This window comes from Lissotriton helveticus, chromosome 1_1 (genome assembly GCF_964261635.1).
Source record: "Lissotriton helveticus chromosome 1_1, aLisHel1.1, whole genome shotgun sequence".
In the NCBI taxonomy this organism is placed as follows: Eukaryota; Metazoa; Chordata; class Amphibia; order Caudata; family Salamandridae; genus Lissotriton; species Lissotriton helveticus.
In genome coordinates, this window is record NC_136057.1 from 887,676,487 (window position 1) to 887,696,003 (window position 19,517).

At 44.1% G+C, this 19,517-nt stretch overlaps 1 protein-coding gene across 1 annotated transcript in view; it reads left to right on the plus strand.

Annotated features, from left to right (window-relative positions):
• Positions 1 to 19,517, plus strand: part of ANO6 (anoctamin 6) — a 445,002-nt gene that overhangs the window by 43,303 nt on the left and 382,182 nt on the right. The gene's annotated exons all lie outside the window — the stretch shown is intronic.

Consider the following 19,517-nt stretch of genomic DNA (forward strand, 5'->3'; position numbering starts at 1 on the left):
GAAGCCAGGTCTGTGTAATTAGGAGTGTCAGTGCCTGCTTTTTATACATTTTATTTTTTAATAGGAGTCAATCAAAGATAAAGCAACTTGAATCAGAAACATTGACAGATGATGTACACTCCATACCACAACGATATCCAGGAAGAGTAATAATCCATTAGACTACATATTCACCAAATGTTATATTTAAGCAACACTACACAGGATGCCATAATTGGCTTCAGAGGCTGATGCTCCAAAATCTCGATATGAGGTATTGAATATCCAGTAAGAACGTGGCACTGAGTATGGATTACTTTTTGTATCTAGCCTGGTTCCTGCAGCATATATTGTGATCAGATACAGAATAAACATTATCACACACATTTGAAATCGTAATGTTCCAGCTGTTGATTCTTTTACTGTAGCTGACTTCTAAACATTAGATCAGTCTCACTATTATGAATATATCTCCACAACACAATTCACACAATAAAATTGAAGTCTAAACAACATAATGTTTGTCATTTTCAATACTAGGGCTGCCAGTTTTTTAATGTAGCCGGTTGGCTTATAACAAGTTCATTGTCGTAGATCATCTTAGTAAATTGGCATCTCATTTAGCATAAAATTGTTCTTCTGGTAAATGTTAATCACTTGTTTCCCATCAACTAAGAAACAAGCATAACAATGCAAGCTTATTATATTAGTTAAAATAGCAATACTGGAATTTGTTTCAGGTATTTCATTTTTCTAAAGTAATGTACAGATTGTCTTATGGGGTGTGTTAGACTTGGCATCTTTTGCCGTGTTTTCCCTGAGTTTTTGCTTTCTGACCTCCCGGTGTTGACTCTGTTTTTGCTGGCGTAGTGTTTCTACGCACTTTTCTCACTGCTGATCAGCGGTCAAGTGCAAGTGCTCCTGTGGTAAATTGTGTTATGGGTTGGTGTTTCCATGATTGCATATTTGATTTACTTGTTAGTCCCTAGTAAAGTTCACTGAGTGTGCCAGGGCCTGTGAATCAAATGCCACTAGTGGGCACAGGGTCAGACTGATTTGCATATAGCCATGTCTGAACTGGGGTGGCAGAGTGGGCTAAAGAACGGTGATGGATTAAACCCAGATCTTTTGACTGGATGTGAGTGTTTGATTGGTTCAGATGCTCCGTCCATTACCACCCCCTTTTGTACCACTAGTGGGCCTGTAGCACTGATTGTGCCACTCATGTGAGTAGCCCTGAAAAGGTAACTCAGGACCCGCCATTGCGGAGTCTACACGCAGTTTGTAACTGCCATGTCGACTTGGCCAGTGGACACACTTGCCAGTCCCTTGCCTTCCCTTTTCTTACATGTCAGCCACCCCTAAGGTAGGCCCAAGGTACCCCTGTGGGCCAGGTGCAGTGTATGTGAAAGGTAGGAGTTGCCCTGGTGTGTGTGGCATTTCCTGATCGTGAATTACGAGCAATTTCATTTTTCTTTATTGCAAGGCTACCTGTTCCCCATAGGATTGAATGGGGAGTTTGTTTATAACCTCTTATAAACATAACTGGCCAGGGGAATTAGGTAGGAAAATAAAGTTTAGTATGCCTGAACTCAGAATTTAGAAATGCATCTTTAAGTGAAGGTGATTTTTACATTCTGTGTTTGGAAATACCACTTTTAGAAAGTAGGTATTTTCTTGCTCAGTCGTCCTGTGTGCCTCTGTTGGAATGTGGATTGCCTGTCTGGGTTTTGGATGACAGAAGGCTGGGGAACAGGACTGGCTCCAGATAGTCCAGGTGGGTCAGGAAAGGGCTGAATAGACCTGGGCTGCAATTGGGGAAGGGGGAGGAGATTTCCTTGCACCTCAAAGGGCCTGGTCTGCCTCTGATCATACCATCTCTACCTCCTGCCAGGAACTGACACCAGAGAAGGCAGAACTGTTTCTGGCTGGACACAGACACTCTCTGCCTAAGAGATCAAAGGATTTTGGGATATTAATATTGGCGCCCAGACCCCTGACCTTAAGAACTCTTTTGGACCAAGACGTCTGCCAAGAAGAAGAGCCGGAAAAGCTGTGAGGAGGAGCTACCACATTGCTGTGTGCTTTGCTGTGTTGGCCTGCAGTGGCTGCTTCTGTCTTGGGCAGTGAAAGGACTGGACTGAACTTTCTGCAATCTACTTTTGTGAGTTTCTCCAAGGGCTTGAGGTAGAGCTTGCCCCCTGTTCAAGAAGTCTCAAACAACAAAGACTCTTCTGCCCTCAGCACTGGGGACTGTGTGTTTTGTGCTGTAACAGAAGAAGAAGCAACCCGATGATGACGCTGCCGACTCCTTGTCCTGAAGGCACCGCAGCGGGCACTGCTGCACCGTGACCCTGGTCTCACCGATGACGCCTGCTGATGCCGCTACCGAGCAGCTGCTCACATCGTGACCTGTGGGCACCACACTCTGCCCCGTCTCGCTTCCCGACGATGTCTTGGTATCCCTGACGCCGCGGCTCTAAGCCGAAGACTACGCCGCTGCTTGCACCATGGTTCGAAGGCACTGCTCGTAAAGTTACATGACGCACCGCCCTCATCCCACACTGCAACCTAGGCCTACCGAAGCCGGCACCATCGACTCCCGTTAGTCAGCCGACGATAGTGCTTCAGCAATGACAACGCCGCTGCTTGCACCACGACCTGGCAGCACCGCCACAAGCACAACATTCATTTCACACTATGACCCTGGTCTCACTGAGGACGCCATCTGACGCTGCCACCGAGCCACTGCTCACACCGCAACCTGAGGGCACCGCACGCCGCACCCTCTGCACTTCACACCGCAGCACTGGATGCCTACCGACACCATCGCTCCTGACTTCAACAGAGAGGAGTTCGATTTGCAACGCGTGTGACTTCGACTGCCCTGACTACTCCTGCACCGACCTCTGGAACCAACGCCTGTAGACGTCTAGCTAATGTACTGTTTGCAGGTCTTCCCGACACCGTAGCTGTACCGCGACGCCGCAGTCAGCCAGAACTCTTTGGATTTGTTTGTTCACAACCCCGTGATACCCCCGGACGGATCTATCGACATCAAGGAACTGTTTTTCAAGCATATTTTGATAACTGAAGATTTTTAAGTACTGTATTGTGGATTTTTATCGTTTTTGGTTTGGTCTTTAGCATATAAAAATATTGGATATTTTTTCAACTGGTTTGGTGTCCTTTTGTAGTGCTTACACTGTATTACTGTTGGTTATGTGCAAATGCTTTGCACACTGCCTCTAAGATAAGCCTGACTGCTCGTGCCAAGCTACCAAGCGTGGTGAGCAGGCGATATTGAGGTGTGTAACTCCCTTATCCTGACTAGAGTGGTGGTTTCTGCCTGGCTTTGGCACATGCCCTAGCCTACCAAAAATCTGATTTCTAACAGGGTTACAGACTTAAAAAATATACATATGTGACATGGACACTTACCCTAAACCGTATAAAATGAGCATGACCTTTTACCATCTATATTTATTTCATGAGAGCGTTATTTTTAAATCTAAATGATTAAAAAATATTTACAATGTAAAAAATATATTTTTTAAGTATCTATACAAACAGCAAGTGATGTTGAAAATGTTTCCCTTACCTAGTAAATGTTCGCTTTACAGGTTGTAGGAAGTTCTAAGTTGCACTGGTTTAAAGGGATAATTTAGGTTATCAACAATGGTTCATATTTCCCATGAAAAATATACTAAAAAATAAAGCAATGGACATTTAGTCAAATACACTATCTAGAATTTCTATTTATTGTTTTAGCTATTCTGTTCCAAGTAGATGAGCCTCTATTACCTGTTGTTAATGGAAACAATTTGCATGTTGTGTCAATGTGATGAAATAACCAGTGACATTCTGCAAGTTATTTATAGAGCTTAGTTTTACTGCCTAAGTTAGATCATGTGGTGTAGCCCGAATGAGGAAGTTATTGTTTACTCGAAAATAGCTGGCAGCCGAAACTGAGTAACAGAGTTTGAAGATAGATAGAAACTATTCAGTTGTAAGGTAAACTGAGCCATAATTTTAGAATCCACTGATTATGTGAGGTAATTTGATTAAAACAAATTGTGGAGTTATAAAAATAAATAATGACAAAAAAACTACATATTTGTGATTTAAAGTAATATTTAAAACCCACAATCTTAATACACCCCTAATCTTTAGTTCCTCGAAAACCAATGTAATTTCAAGTGAGCTTAGGGGAATGAAGGTCAAATGATGTCTTAGCAGAACTTTTTTTTATTTCTTGTAGGATCATTTGTACATTTTAAATGAAGTCATATAAAGGTTATCACTGTGCTTAGTACAAAACAGAATTAGCTTGTATACAAAACAGTAAAATCCTACAATTCACATACCATTTAATGAGTGAGTTTATATGTATTAGATCCACTCAAATGTATGTCTTTGTGATATGGATGATAGGAAATGAACCCTTGTCATAAAGGGTCCATAAGAACATCAATTGTACCTCTTGAGATCTTCACTATTAATATAACCAGCAATGACCTAATTCAGCACCAAGGGAGAACATTTCCAATTGCCCAGGGTCTGAGGTCAATAAGTAAATTCAATTATAAACAAAATGATCTTTCAACAGCTTACTAATAGCCAGCAAAGGCAGTTAAAGGACAGTGTGTAGTTCTCTACCTGAATCTGGGCCATGGTTAACCGTGTATAATTTGGTAATCCAAAATGTTTCTTTTGATATTAATTATGATTTCACATTTCATCCTCCTATATAATATTTTATATTCTCAATGCAAGTTAATTCGATTTTTTTCTACTTGTTTATAAGAACGTTTTGCAACATGTGGCTAACTATTGGATATTTGATGTCCTTAATTTTCAGTGTCTGAAGTGTATTTTCTTCTGCATTTAAGTTTGTGCATAGGACGAACAAATTATTTTAAAAATTGCAACATTTTGTGTTGCAAACATTAAAAGACTCAAACTTGTACTTCTATTTTCTACCAGAATTTTCACAATCTATAGTTTTGTCCATATATTGCTTATAGCAAATCTATTTATTGAACGTAGGGCCCAATTCAATTCTTGGCGGTAAAGATACTCCGTCACAAAGGTGATGGAGTATCTTCACTGCCAAGAATGCGGTCCATCTGCTGCATTTAGATGCGGACGAACCTTCATGGTAATGATGGTATTGATGGCAGAGACTACTCTGTCTCCGCTGTGATTAACCCCCTTTGACAGCCTTGGGAAGTAAGGGCTTTCGGAGAAATGACTACATAGTATCCCCACCCAATTTGGATGGGCGGACATGTAGTCATTTTTTAGTTAATCTTACCGTCAGGTAAAACCTGGCGGTAAGGAACAGTAAAAGATTATGATGCTCCCCACGCCATGAGAAGCCTCCCATGGCAAGGGAAGCATTACTCGTTTTCTTTACAAAAAGAAAATCCTGTTCCTTCCTACGCAGCTCTGTAACAAACAGTCAAATGCATTGACAGGAACTGCTGTGATGGTGGTTCCTGCCAATGCCTTTATAAATGACCACCTATTAGGTGGTCATTTATAAATCTGTTGGGCAGAGTAGTCTAGGCCTGGGGGACCTAAAGTCCCTTGCCTGGCCAATGGTGACTACTCCGTTCGCTAATAATAAAATCTGGTCCTTAGTTCCTCGAAGTCGAGATGGTAATCACGTGCTTTCTCTAGTTAGAGTGGTATTAGTGAGCTCATGTAATAGTATTGCTAGTGCTGTGTATATTTTTTAATGTGTGTGCCCTTTTATATATCATTAAAGATATCTCTGTCATCACTTTTTTCTAATTGTTTCAAGACATTCCAATGTTTACTGAGACCACAATCAATGGTATTATTGTCCTTATTTCATGTGATAATGAACTGGATTAAAGTATCTTGTTCATTAGAAATGTTATGTTCGTCTCTCGCAATTTTGTTCTAGTGAGTGGGTCTGCCTTATTCTCCGCTTCTTTTAAACTTTTACTTCTTGAACCCTTTCGCTCAATTTATCCATTTTAAAAGCACTGTCCATATTGTATTCTCTGTAAACTGCAACTTCGATTATCCCTTATTAGTTCACCATGAGATACGTTGTTAATTTGTTTTTTGACTGGTCTAACTGGGAATGAAGAATAAAACAAACAACTGTCAGTTTGCTGTGAACTTTTGGAGAGATGTTTTCCATTATTAATGAGAAGTTCTACATCTAGAAAAACAATTTTGTTTTGATCCTATTCCAAACTTAGTTGCATATTGACATCATTTTTATTAAGATATTTATGATGAACCTTTAGTTCTACAGGTCCATTCAAAAGCATACAAATATCATCACTGTATTGCCCCAATATGATATCTTATCAGGAGCACATAGTTGACCTGTTCAAACGTGTTTTCTGTTATAGACCCCATGAAAAGTTTTGTGTACGAAAGGGCCAGTTTGCTTAAATATTAAACTTGAATATATATATTAAATACAATTAATTTTGTTAAAGATTTAATAAGCAACAAAACTAAAGTAAAATGTAGATTTATTATGTATTTGAAAAGTAGTAAATGCTAGGTATAGAATAATTGAATTAAAAAAATGAAGCTACAGTTTATTTTGTTTTAAAAAGTTATCAAAATAACTTTAAACTAATACTTATGTTTATTTGATGTATTTTATTACATTTAAGGAAACTTACAATTCCGGAAGTCTTAAAAAAAGTAATTTATTTTAACACTATTTCCTATCGGGTTCTAGTTTAAGTCCCTACCTACATTATTTATTATAAGATTGCGTTGCATTTGCACTGGTTGGGCATGTGTGCTATGCTGGACTTACTCCAGGTCTGAACTGGAGTACATTTACAACTATTTTGGGTCCTTTTTGGCTGTAGTAACTTTAGAAATGCAGTTTGTGAATAAATATTGCCTTACTGTTCTGTGGGTGAGTGCATGTCCCACTCTAACCTCCCCCCAGCTCTCCCCTAACCCGCCCATATTCCGCTAAAAACCCCTCCTTGTTAGTAGTTAGTAATTCCCATTCTCCAGTCCCTCCCCATGTCCCTCCCACATTCACTACTTAAACATTGGTCTTTGTGTGCAGAGATTTCTGCACTCGAGGTTGAGATCTCTGCACAGAAAAGATAGGAGAAGCGACGACTAGGACCTCTACAAGTAAGTTTGTGAATAGCATTTTGTAATACCCGATGAGCATTACCAAAGTACTACTAAATGTACTGCAAAGTGCAGTTTATGAATTGGCTCCTAGGTGTTTTGAAAGCATGTGTGCTTGTTGTTCGAAACCTGGGCTGTCCATTAATATCCATTGGCATTGTTGTGTATCCACTATTTATATAGTAGCTGAAAGGGAGGTTGTAAAAATGAGTTTCTCTTCACTACACCCTGGCCTAAACTAATAGCTACTCCAGAGCAAATGATTAGTAACGTTGCCCTTAGTATACCATGAGATATCCTGGCATTAGTGAGAAATGATCTCAATCACATGGAAATATCCAACCATCCCATATCATATTGCCTCATCAATACATTATTTTTTGTTTGTTTTTAATAATGCCCACACTGCTGTGAAGCCACATCAGAGATGCTAGAGAAGAGCAGAGGGGAAAGGGAGAAAGTAGATTAGTTCCATGGGGGCAGCCATTACTGGAATGCATAGGCAGAGTAGAACAGACACGTTTTGAAAGCGCTCCTGAACTCCATATAATCAGGTTCCAGTTGAATGAAAGATGGGAGAGAATTGAATATGTGGAAATTTTCCACTTACACCTCGTACCTCATGTTACTGAGGGACACCCATTTAGATGGGTGGTAATAGGTGACCAGTGGGTATTAGGTGATTGTTTGTTATCGTCACATATTAGGCGTGTAATAGTATCCCATATAAAACATCACCAGTGCTACAAAATACCGAGCATCATTGCCGTAGGACAGTGGTCAGACCTAGCAAAGAAAAGCAGCTGGTAAAGTACCTCAATGAGGCAATGTGCCTGCGGCTGAGATCGATGGGCAACCAGTTAATCAAAGGATCAAAATATGGGAAGCCCACATTCTTCTGGAGTTGATAAGTACTATTCGATGGGATAATATTAACAACATTTCTGAGAAAGGGTGTTTTGGGCAGCATAAAATCATTAATATCATTCAACTTTCTGTTAAAGAGCCATATGCCTTTTTACTCACTTGCAGAAATGGGCAAGTATGCCGTCTGCCAAGCCAAAGCTGAAGGGTGCACTTTCTAAAGCGTGCAAAGAAACCATTAGAAAACTGTGGACGGTGCATTCGACGGATTAGAATCCAATGGAATTCTGAATTTCAGTAGGTCCACGTGCAGATCCGCAGATGCCCCAGTTACTTATCGGTTATATTCATTACTCAGAGTTGAGGCGTCCCTTACCCCAGTCGAGTTTGAATGACAAATGCTTCTTAAAGACAGACGGTTGGATTACTTATTTTTACTTCCTCTTAAAAGTGCTGGATCAGAAAGAGGAAATAACTAATTTTTGTACTTTTTGTATTTCTTAGCTTTGATAGGTAAACTGTCTGGCGTTTGGAAGCATTTTCTCTTTCAGTAAGGGCGAGGAAGATGGATAAGGAGGTAAAGGGATTTGCCCCACTGTCTCTTAAACTCAATTGATGAATATCTTTTATGTAGAAATAATCTTTTGAGGGCATAGAGAAAATATAGATATTTTCTCTGTGCTACCATTTGAAAAATCAAAAGTTTTAATAATAGCAAGGAACGTGTATATATACATTCTATACAAGCCAAGGAAGAACAAACAAATGAATGAGCGGTCACATACAAAAATCCACCAGATAAGACTTTGAAGTGTCTGATATATTTGAATTCACAAAAGGTCCTATATGGTGAACCATACAACACAGCCTAAGAAATAAATTCTTCAGTGTAAAAATACAAAGAAGTGCAGTACAAATATTTCTACTTAATATGGGCAAGTGTGTTTAAACTGTCAATGTTTCAGTCTCCAAATGGTTAGCATCCATGACACCCTCTTCAGGACTATATTTGGTTAGAAGAATCCCTAAAAAAAACCCTTTAATCAAGATTTCTCAAAATTAGTGCACATAAAAGCCATACCCAAACTGTTTGTTTGGAGAGGAGCGCGACTCGGGATGCGGCCGGCTTTCAGGTAAGTTTTGCTTTTTTTAAAATAATTTTTAGTTTTACCCTCCTTCCTCCAAGACCCCTATGCCCCCTCTTCACCCAACCCACCCTGTCACTCCCCCAAAACACAGGCCGCTATTGGTGATGACCGCTGAACAGTGTGCCTTGCATCCCCAACACTGCAGTAAAGTAAGTTCTCTGCAGCAGCAGTAGGTATTTTTTAAAATAGCTATAGCTGAGATAGGTCCTTGAGTCGAAAAAGAGCACTTGAAAGGGGCAGCTAGAGAAATGCCTTTGTAATAAACATATTCTGATGTTCAACATTAACAAGAGGTTTAAAGCTGTCCTGGGTTCGGTTTTTTTCTTGTTCTCACTAGCAGCTTAACTCCCCAGTGTTTGCTTTGCTCACTCAGTGAAAGTCAAAGGGGACGTTTATGCCACACCCCTTTCAAACATCACTAGCCACCACTGCCTAAATCCTAAAAATACTCTTACCACCCAATACAATACCCTTACCCACCACTAAAACCTAAAAATACCCTTAACACCTTATACCCTTACCCACCCCTAAACCCTAAAACACAGGTACCAACCAGTACCACTACCCACGCTACACCCTAAAAGTACCCTTATGACCCAAACCCCCAACCCACCCCTAAACCTGATAGGGGCGTTTTAAGGGTTTATCCACAAGATCCAGAGACTTTGGGCTGCGTGTGGTGGCGGTCCTGGTCGAGCTCCAGAGCCCCAATCTATCAACACCACATCTCCACCAATACGGAAAAACCAGGATGACACCAGGATGCTTGAATTTACATTATTTACAGCGTGCTGCCTCAGCAGGTGATGCGGTACAAAAGGGGGTGGTGATGGACGGAGGATCTGAACCAATCAAACACTCGCACCCAGTCAAAAGATCTGGGTTTAATCCATCACCGTTCTTTAGCCCACTCTGCCACCCCAGTTCAGACATGGCCATATGCAAATCAGTCTGACCCTGTGCCTCATGGGAACAGTCCAGCCCGAACTGCCAAGCCATGCCTTCCCTGGACCGGAAACAAGCTTCCTAGGACCGGTTTCTGGCATTTCGGCCGTCTTCAGCCAGGCTTGCTTGAATCCAGTGGCAAAGTGAGCAAGGGACTCACGTCTGAGCATACCCTGCCAACTTATGGCGAACAAAGCGGTACAAAAGGGGGTGGTGATGGACGCAGGTGATGCAGCACGCTGTGAATAAAGTAAACAGCAGCGGCCTGTGCAGGTAAGAGGGGTGGGGCCAGGTTGGGGGGATTAGACCGACTACCACGAGTGGAAAATAAATAAATAATAAATGTTCCCTCTTTGTCTATCGAATTCCCCCCCACCTCCCAACGCTCTTACCTGAACGGGCCACTGCTGAAAGTAAATTCAAGCATCCTGGTGTAGTCCTGGTGTTCCCATATTGCCGGACATGTGGCGTTGATATATATCACTGAAAAAACACAAAAGTTAAATAGACTTTATAGTTCAGTGAAAATGTCAGTTAAAACTGACTGATTTAAACTAGCAAAACCGCTGAAATTCACCAGTCATAGTTATCGCAAGTAAATATAACTCATGCCCTAATGTAACTAAAAATTGCGCCTTCACAATGCACTGCTAAGTACCCCACAGATTATATCAATCATGACATGATCTATGATCATTGATAACATGACTGTAACTTCTGAAATGGCATCAATGATGTCAAGACTGTGCATGGCAGGGGCCCGAATTATAGTTGACCCGGAAATTCGTGCCCTCGTTGCATTAACCTTAGTTTCGTCAGTGAATTTCTTGTTTTTTTTTAGCATGAAGTAATATTTTGTTACGTTGCATAAAGTCAACCCCCCCACTGCACATAGCAGATGGGACTGGGGGAAGCGCCTCCCCACAGCCGTTGCCCTACTGCTATGTCCACCCTTCCACCCCCCAGCCTCGCTGACAGCTAACTCCACGTCCAAACCATTAGCGCAGCCACCCCCCTTAACCTAAATCGGGCCTCGGGACCCCATTACACGAGGCCTTTTTTTTTTAAGGGAGGGGCACACGGCCAGCCTCCTTGAGCAACTTCTGGTCCTGAGGTCCACATCCCCTGGGGACCACAGATATTTGTAAAGGGGAGAGAGATGCTTATACGTTCCATCCCGAGCCACAAGTGGTCCCGGGGACCTCATCCGCTGAAGCCATCACTTAAATATAGGGGAGGGGGGAGTATGACCCACCCCTCCAAGAGTCTTAATAAGCCCCTTGGACCGATTCCTGGGGCCTAATTCCATTACCAAGTGGAGGGGACCACATGGCCTCCCTCCCCAAACCTTAATCCATTCCAGGGGCCAACTTCATTAGAAAAGGGGAGGGGGTTGTGACTCCTTCCTCCCTTAGCCTTGCTGGGCCCCATGGACCCCATTACCTGGATCTGAATACCATAAAAAAGGGGCGGGCCCCCTCTCCCCGAGCATTAATAGGCCCCAGGGACTACATACACTGGAGCCAAACACCATTTAAATGGTGAGGAGACCTTGCATAAACATCCCTGATCCGTAATAAGGCTTTGGGACCTCATACCTGGGGGTCCGTAGTTCTCTAAAGTGGATGCACCTGTGCCCACCTGTGGCACTGACCAGACAGCAAGTTGGAAGGAATATAGCATGCTACAACACATACTTTCACATTGCATTCCATTACAACACGGTAGTTACAAAGACAGCGTTGTTAGAACACAATACCTTTACTAAGCAAGTCATTAGATCGACTTGCACTAAATGGCGCTCCAACCTTAGGAATAGTATAATTTACTATTCCAACTCCACCGTGTGCAACAGTAGGGAAGGTGTTGAAAGCATACTATTCCCTAGGTTTGGAGCGCCATATAGAGCAAGTCAATCTAATGACTTGCGTTGTAATGGCATTGCGTTGTAACAGCGCGGTCATTGCAATGACCGTCTTGTAGAGGTAACGTGGTGTAACAACCGCATTGTAAAGGTTGTTTCTCGTTGAAAGTCACGAGGGGAGTATTAATATTAATTATTTTATATTGTAACTTCTTCATCCTCAATATATATCAAATTCGTTTTCATGAGCACAAGTTTGGGTTATAAGGTGGCACCTTTAGGATTGGACATACAAACTAAAAATAAGTCAAATTTTTAATTATTTTGGAGGGATCCTGTGACCTTGACGCATATTTTCCGGTCGTCACTATCTTTAACATGGCCCCTACAATTTCAATTTTGTCCATTGCAGATAGATGTCAACATCATATACAGGAAATTCTCTATTATTTTTTAAAATAGCATTCCAAGTTTCCAATATTGTTGAAAATAGAGGCGCATGTTATCATCATTCATGCATACTGAGATAATGTATTGTGAAGTCTCATTATGTAATAAAGAGGAATGAATGAGGATGTATGACTGATCAATACGAGTATTGGTATGGATGGTATGTTTTAGAAGAAGCACAGAATATATATTGTATATGGATGGATATGTATATTATTAATTGTTTTCCAATACAATAAACGTACGACATTTGATTATAACTTGGATCTCATGGTCATATATTAGGAGATCCCTAACGTAGCAGTGATTTATGTCCATGATAATAACATGTATAGTTGCCTAAGAATTTTTTAGTGCAATTGGTCATGAGGGGAGTCCCAGGGCCCCTGGCCCCCAGCCGTCACCCCACATGCTGCGAGAAACGCAAGTACTACAACCGGCAGTTGCTGCTGATTTTGTTTGCTCCTGTTGGGCAAGAGAAATGTGTTTCCCTGACCACAGGAGCGCGGGCAGGAAAACACAAGTCTGCTCCCATCTGGTATGAATTGTTTTTGAACTCTGGCAGAGTGAGAGCAGATACACTTTACCTGCCCACACTCCTGCAGACAGAGAAGACATGTCTACTCCCACCCAAAGGAAGATTACAAAATACTATGGCCCAGATGGAGCAATCATATTTCCATGCCAACGCTGATGCAGACACGTAAACCACTGTGTCCCGGTGGTGGGGTTCCCAGGACCGCTTCTGTGAACTGGTACCGGGGGTGGGGGGAGTAGAACTACCTGGATTCCTCCATTATAATTTCTGTTCAGCCCGAGGGGATGGGGTCCCCGGGGCCCTTTAAGGCGTTGCGAGGGAGGCCTAATGGCCACTGTTGGAAATGGGGATTACCCAAGTCTCCAAGGGGGTAGCATGGCATCAAGCGGGCAGGCCAAACTTCGAGGACATGTGAAGCATTCACGCAGTACCCACAGACGACACACCAATCACACCACAAAAGAGTCACGACACCACCTTTGGTTGGAAAAAGATTAAGTTTAGTTATGTCTCCAACCTGCAAGGTAAAAAGGAATAGAATAGTGGTAGTCACAACAAGGCGCCAACTGGCACCAGAGCCAAGTACTTCAGAGGGGGATTATTTACATGGGACAAAAAGGGGTTGAGTCCAAAGTCCATGCTGAAAGGAAAAAGGTTGATTAAATGAACATTAGACCTGGGGCCAACCTGGCGGGGCCAACTCAGGCTCTCATCCTTAGGGGGTTGGCTGAAATTGTAAGTTGCAACATTAGCGTAATTACACCTCATGCGTGACAACACCAACCCAACCCCTGTAAGGGAAAAACATCATCTAATACCAGACAGGAACACCTGTAATGGATCAGCGCAGCTGGCTCCTTAACATGGGGCATACACATTTCATCAGGGTAAACGCAAACATCTCCTCGTGCAATTAACACTTCCCTAGAGGAGCAGTAGACCCATTCAGGTAATTGGCCAGGCAACATTCCAGCAGATGTAAAACGTGTGCTCAAATGTAACACTTTTTAGAGGTCAGATAACATTTCACTGGTAAACAACCATTAAAGAATCACTGTAAGAGTGTAGGCAGTAAGTTAACCTTTCCTCACTCAGGAACAAGCCGTGCATTACCCTGAGTAATCAGGCCTACCATTTCATGAGGTAATAACCCTTTCAACGGATAAACAACCATTCCATTAAGACCAGGATGAGTATGCCACTGGGCAGGAACAGTTCATTAAAGAGGAGGCCACAGTTCATTAGGCAGTAATGCAACTTTTATCAGGCAGGAATAGACAGGAAGCAAAACACTTCTTCAGATCCCAATATTTCTCTAGGAATCGAGCATTTCATCAGGCATCAACCTGATCTCCGCCTGTCAGGAACCAACCAGGGGTTAACTTTTATGGCCAGGCCGTCACTAAAAGGGCTTTGTCCCTGTTCTTGCCCAGTTCCGGCGTTTCCTTTGGCTAAGTGGGGCCAACGGGGCCCTTTCGCAGTGTTCCCCAGAGGGGAGGGGCGGTTCCAGGTACTCCACCTCGCTCCTAGGAGTTCCCGCTACTGGGCGCTATCCTACCCACCGGGCTTTACCTGACATCTTCGGCTCACACAGGAGCCCTTGCGTGGGTTTCCGGTGTGGGGAGGGCCCAGGCTTCTTTTGGGGCCCTCCGGCGATGGTGCTGGAGGGGAGGGGCTCTCTGGTTCCTCCGAACCCTCTCCGGTCTCAGTACAGGCCCCGAGCTGGCGGCGGCGCTTCTCTTGTGGCGGCGGGGCTGGCACCGACAGTGTGCCCCGGCCCCGCCTCCTCCACAGCTTCTGTCCGCGGCCGCAGACCGGCGGGGTAGGCTCCCGCTCCGGTCTTCCTACACCATCGGGGCTCCCCTCAGCTCACTGGGGGCCCCGCGACACCGCCGGCCGGCTTCTTCCGGCAGCCAATCCCTGCGCGGCTTTCCAGGGCACGGCCGCGCAGGCCAATCAGTGCGCGGCAGGGCTGGGGTTGTGACCGGTGACGTCACCGGCGCCCCCGCCACGTGATGCCGGCCTCTCCGGCTTCAGGGCCTAGCGCGGCCCGCTCCTCCTCATCGGCGGCCCCCTCCTGGTACCGGGGGTCGCCGCAACGAGGCCTCCCACAGCGGGGGACGATCTCCTCACAGCGCCGGGCCGCGGCGGTGATTTCTGGCGGCAATAAAGGGGTAGGCTCCCTTTTGATTAATTCACTATGTAGCGGCGAGAGCGCGCCTCCTCAACCGGCGCTATTCACAGGATACCACAGTCTCCTCACGCAGAGCGCGCCACAACGAGGGGTAAGCTCCCTCAGCGCTATTTAGTCAACAACTTCCTCAGGCCACACAGCAGGCACAGCGCTATCACTGGAAGGGGGGCACTTTTCTCGGAGGACAGCTCACCCTCAGCCCACACAGTCCTCAGGGCCAACAGCACTTCGGGGGCCACACCAATCGCAGGGCACAGTCCCTTGGGGCACAATGCTCCACAGGCAGCAACCGTCTTTAGTCTCCCAGCGCTTAGGGGGCGAACTGCAGTTTATGCCAGTCAGCTGTCCACAGCCCTTCACCATAGGCACCTCACAGCCCAGCGCTTCCAAAGGGGCCACTGCTTCCTTGGGGGCAAACTCCTCACCTCCTGGGGGGAATCCAATTAGCTCCTTCCCTTCCCAGTGTTCTTTCAGTGCGGCGCTGGCATGGTTCAAGATCCCAACTGTGACAGGGACCTAGTCAGGGGCCTCCCTTGTCAGGGGCCCAGGGGACAGTAGAGTAGGGGGTTTATAGGGGTGCAGGGCCCAGCTCACAGGCCCATGTGGCGGTAGCACCTCACAGCAGGTCCCCTCTCTTCTTTGTCCCTGCGCTGACTGACTCTCTGGTGACACTTCTCCCTATTTATACCCTCCTCCCAGGCAGTGCCAGGACCTTCTAGAATGTTGGCACAACTAGCCTAAACTGGTTCTAGGGGAGGGGGTGAGCACCCTGGGTGCCAGGCTTTCCCTCCAAAAGCTAGGGGTAGCTGGGTAATATTATCTAGACCGCTGACCTATGGCAGTCCAGTGGCAAAACCCAGGGCCATGGCATCCATTTTAAATACAATACATTTCAATCAGGTGCAGTTTTAAAATGGGGGATTTTACAAGTGCTCACATTATTTCAGGTAATTACATTTTTCACCAGGGGTCTCACACCACTCATGGCCTATACAGGTTTAATCCCATGGGGGAGACAATCTAGATAAGGGGGTCAAAAGCGAAAAATTTAGGGGGAAAAAGGCCAAGTCCAACAGCCACCCTTTTTTTTTTTTTTTTTAATAGAACTTGTCTCCAGTGAATGGGGTCCCTGGGGCCAAATAGGGCTCAGGGTGTGGGGCAGTTTGGCCACCTCCCTTTTTTAAATGCAATGCCACCCTGGATTATAACCCCACCACCAGGCCTAGGGGGTAACCTTCCCCCCTTATGTCTATGTTTTATGCTTTTTTTTTTTTTTTTAAAAGACCCTTATTCGCAGTATTGGAAATATACAGTGTAAGGCCTACAACCCGGGGGCCGGCCGTTGTAATATTCAACATCCGTTCATCGTGCGTATGAATACATCGCCCTTCAGCCGACAACCCTGGGGTCCGGCGGCGCAGTAAAGTTATGAGTATTCAACACAGGCATGTCGTGAACTAGACATGGTATAGGTCTAGGGTTTTTCTAACTTTTAAAACGTAAAACAATTTGTATTTACTGTATTACATGATGTTCACACACAGGGTCCTCCTCCCCGGTAGTCGATATAGTAAGCTAGCTCTGGACAGTACCTTCAATTATCTATTTGGTAGACATCAATATGCGCGCCATTGTTTTTCCCCTGTTTCTGGTTCAGTTCCCCTCAGCAGTGATTCATGTTGTACCTTTGCCCTAACTTTCTTCATCAGAGATGGTGTCATCCGCCTCTGGTAATGGTTGGCATAAGTTACCCCTATATATATTCCAGGGTGCCCATATTTTATTCCATTTACGCGGGCTGGCCCTGGTGACAGACTGTACGTTCCGTAACCATAAGCATGTCCATGTTCCTGGACCATAACGTCAGGGTCGGTACTTCTGAAGCGTCCCATTTTTGTGCTATGTCCCTCTTTGCCACCATGATGCCTAGCGAGCTCCACAGTTGACCATATCTGGATAAATCATTATGTTCCCATATGTTTAAAATGCACTTGCGTGGTTCTGGTATTAGTGAAATATCAAGCGCTTGCGAAATTGTTCGCATTACCTGTCTCCAGTATTCGGCTATCAAGGAGCAGTCCCACAGGGTATGGAGCAGTGTTCCCTCCTCCCCACAGCCCCGCAGGCAAAAGGGATGTGGTGTTCTGTTCAATTTGTGCAGCATAGTTCGCGAGTAGTATATCCTATGTAGGATCTCGAGTTGAACTAGCCTAAATTTTGCCGAGATTCCCACCTCTCTAGGGGACGCCAGCGCTTCATTCCATTCATTATCATCGAATTCCCCCACCTCTTCCGTCCATTTCTCCCTTAATTTCAGTGTGGGGGTTGGTAGGTTATTAAGTAATTTACGATAGGTGAGGGAAGTTGCCCTGCGTTGCATAAAGTCCGTAAGTAGCCTGTCTTCTAACGGTGAGGATTCCGGGAGTTCGGTTTCTGGCGGTATGACCTGTAAGAGTGCGTGTCTGATCTGCACATAGCGGTAGAGCTCGTTCGGTCCTAGGTCGTACTGTTGCTGGAGTAGCGAGAACGGGAGCACCGCCCCCCTGTCCCATAGGTCACCCACTGTGGATATGCCGATACTATCACATTGTGCGAATCCTCTGCTAAGTCTTAGCCGTCCCAGTGCTTTGGTATCCCAGAGCGGGGTAAGCTAAGTGATCTTATTTGTCCACCCCAGTTTCGCCTGAGCTGTATGCCACAAAGTGACCGTATGTTTCGTGGGGCCAATCAATTTATTTGCCTTGCTTCTGTCATAGAGTGTCGTAAGTATGCCAGTTGTGCCTAATTGTGCTCTGTCGGCCCAATATGCTGGATCTTCTTGGGGCGCGTGTAGCCATTGGTTTATAATTTTGAGTTGTGCCGCCCAATAATACATTTGTAGGTTGGGTAGTGCAATCCCGCCGTCATACCAGCTTTGATTAAGCTTGACATGCGCGATGCGCGCTGGGTGGTTATCCCACAGTAAGTTAGAGACCAGTGCTGTGACTTGTTGAAAATATCTCTGCGAGACTGGGTAGGGTGTGTTTTCAAGAGCATACAAAAAATGCGGAAGCGCCATCATTTTGTATAGAGCTGCTCTGCCGAGAAGGGTCAATGGCAGAGTTGCCCAATGCTTCACATCCCTGCGTAGACGTTCCAGGGGGGGTTTCAAGTTTTTTTCAAAAAATGCCGCCGGGTCAGCTGTGACATATATGCCCAGGTATTTAAAGAAACCAGAGGCATGCAAGTTTTATGCTTTTTTAAAGACTCCGATCCATCACGTGTGATGTATACAAAGTTTGTGAGCATTAATTGCTTCAAAACTACTAAACGGATTTACATCAAATGACAGAAAGCACTTTGTCTGGACCATGATTTAACTTTCTGCAAAATTTGTGGGTAGATCTGTTTAGTGGCTTCGGCTGTAGCTGTGTCGAAACTTCCTATGTAAAAATTAATGTGGAAAACACATTTTGGGCCCCCCCCCCCTTTTTCTTGGCCAGTGTTTGATGGGTCACCTCAAAACGTCCCATATGCAAACTTGTCAAAAAGAAGCACTTCTTGGAAAGTTTCAATGAGATTTGTCAAATGGCACCAAAGTTATTGGCAAAACAAAAATGGCATTTCTTATGCCCAAAGAATACACAATCCTAACTATAACAGCCACTGGGGGGGATATATATATATATATATATATATATATATATATATATATATATATATATATATATATATATATATATATATATATATATATATATATATATATATATATATATATATATATATATATATATATATATATATATATATTCTGAACCACAAATCCCACAATGCAGTGAGACCACCGAGGAGGTCCAATGGGACGGACAGTATAAAATCAGCCACTGCGTGGGAAAGAATAGGTGAAGCAACAATAATGATGCCGAATTACAACCTTTGATAAAGGTCGCGGTGACGACTGAAACGCGTCGGGTGTAATGTCTGCAAAATGCCGTAATCATTAAAGAAACGTTTTCATCACGCGAGTGCGCCTTTCCTTCTTTGAAAGAGGAGTTTTGTGATATATATATATATATATATATATATATATATATATCCCAGCAATGCCTAGTCCCCCAAAGCTCTTAGCCCCCTAAGTGCAGTGCGTGACTGGGCGTGGGAATCCAAATTAATCTGCAAGCAAGCAGACTCCAAGTTCAAGAAAAAAGCCATGCACATTCCCAACAAGTAGAGTATCCAAATGAGGTTTATTTAGGCAACACACATTGCATGCCTCCAAGCTAAGAGATCAAGTCCATACATCAGCTATTGCATACAGTTGAAGGTAAATTAACCCATTCCTTATACTAGACTGTACATTCAATAAGGAGGGAGGGCAAATCTTATTTATATAATACGGCA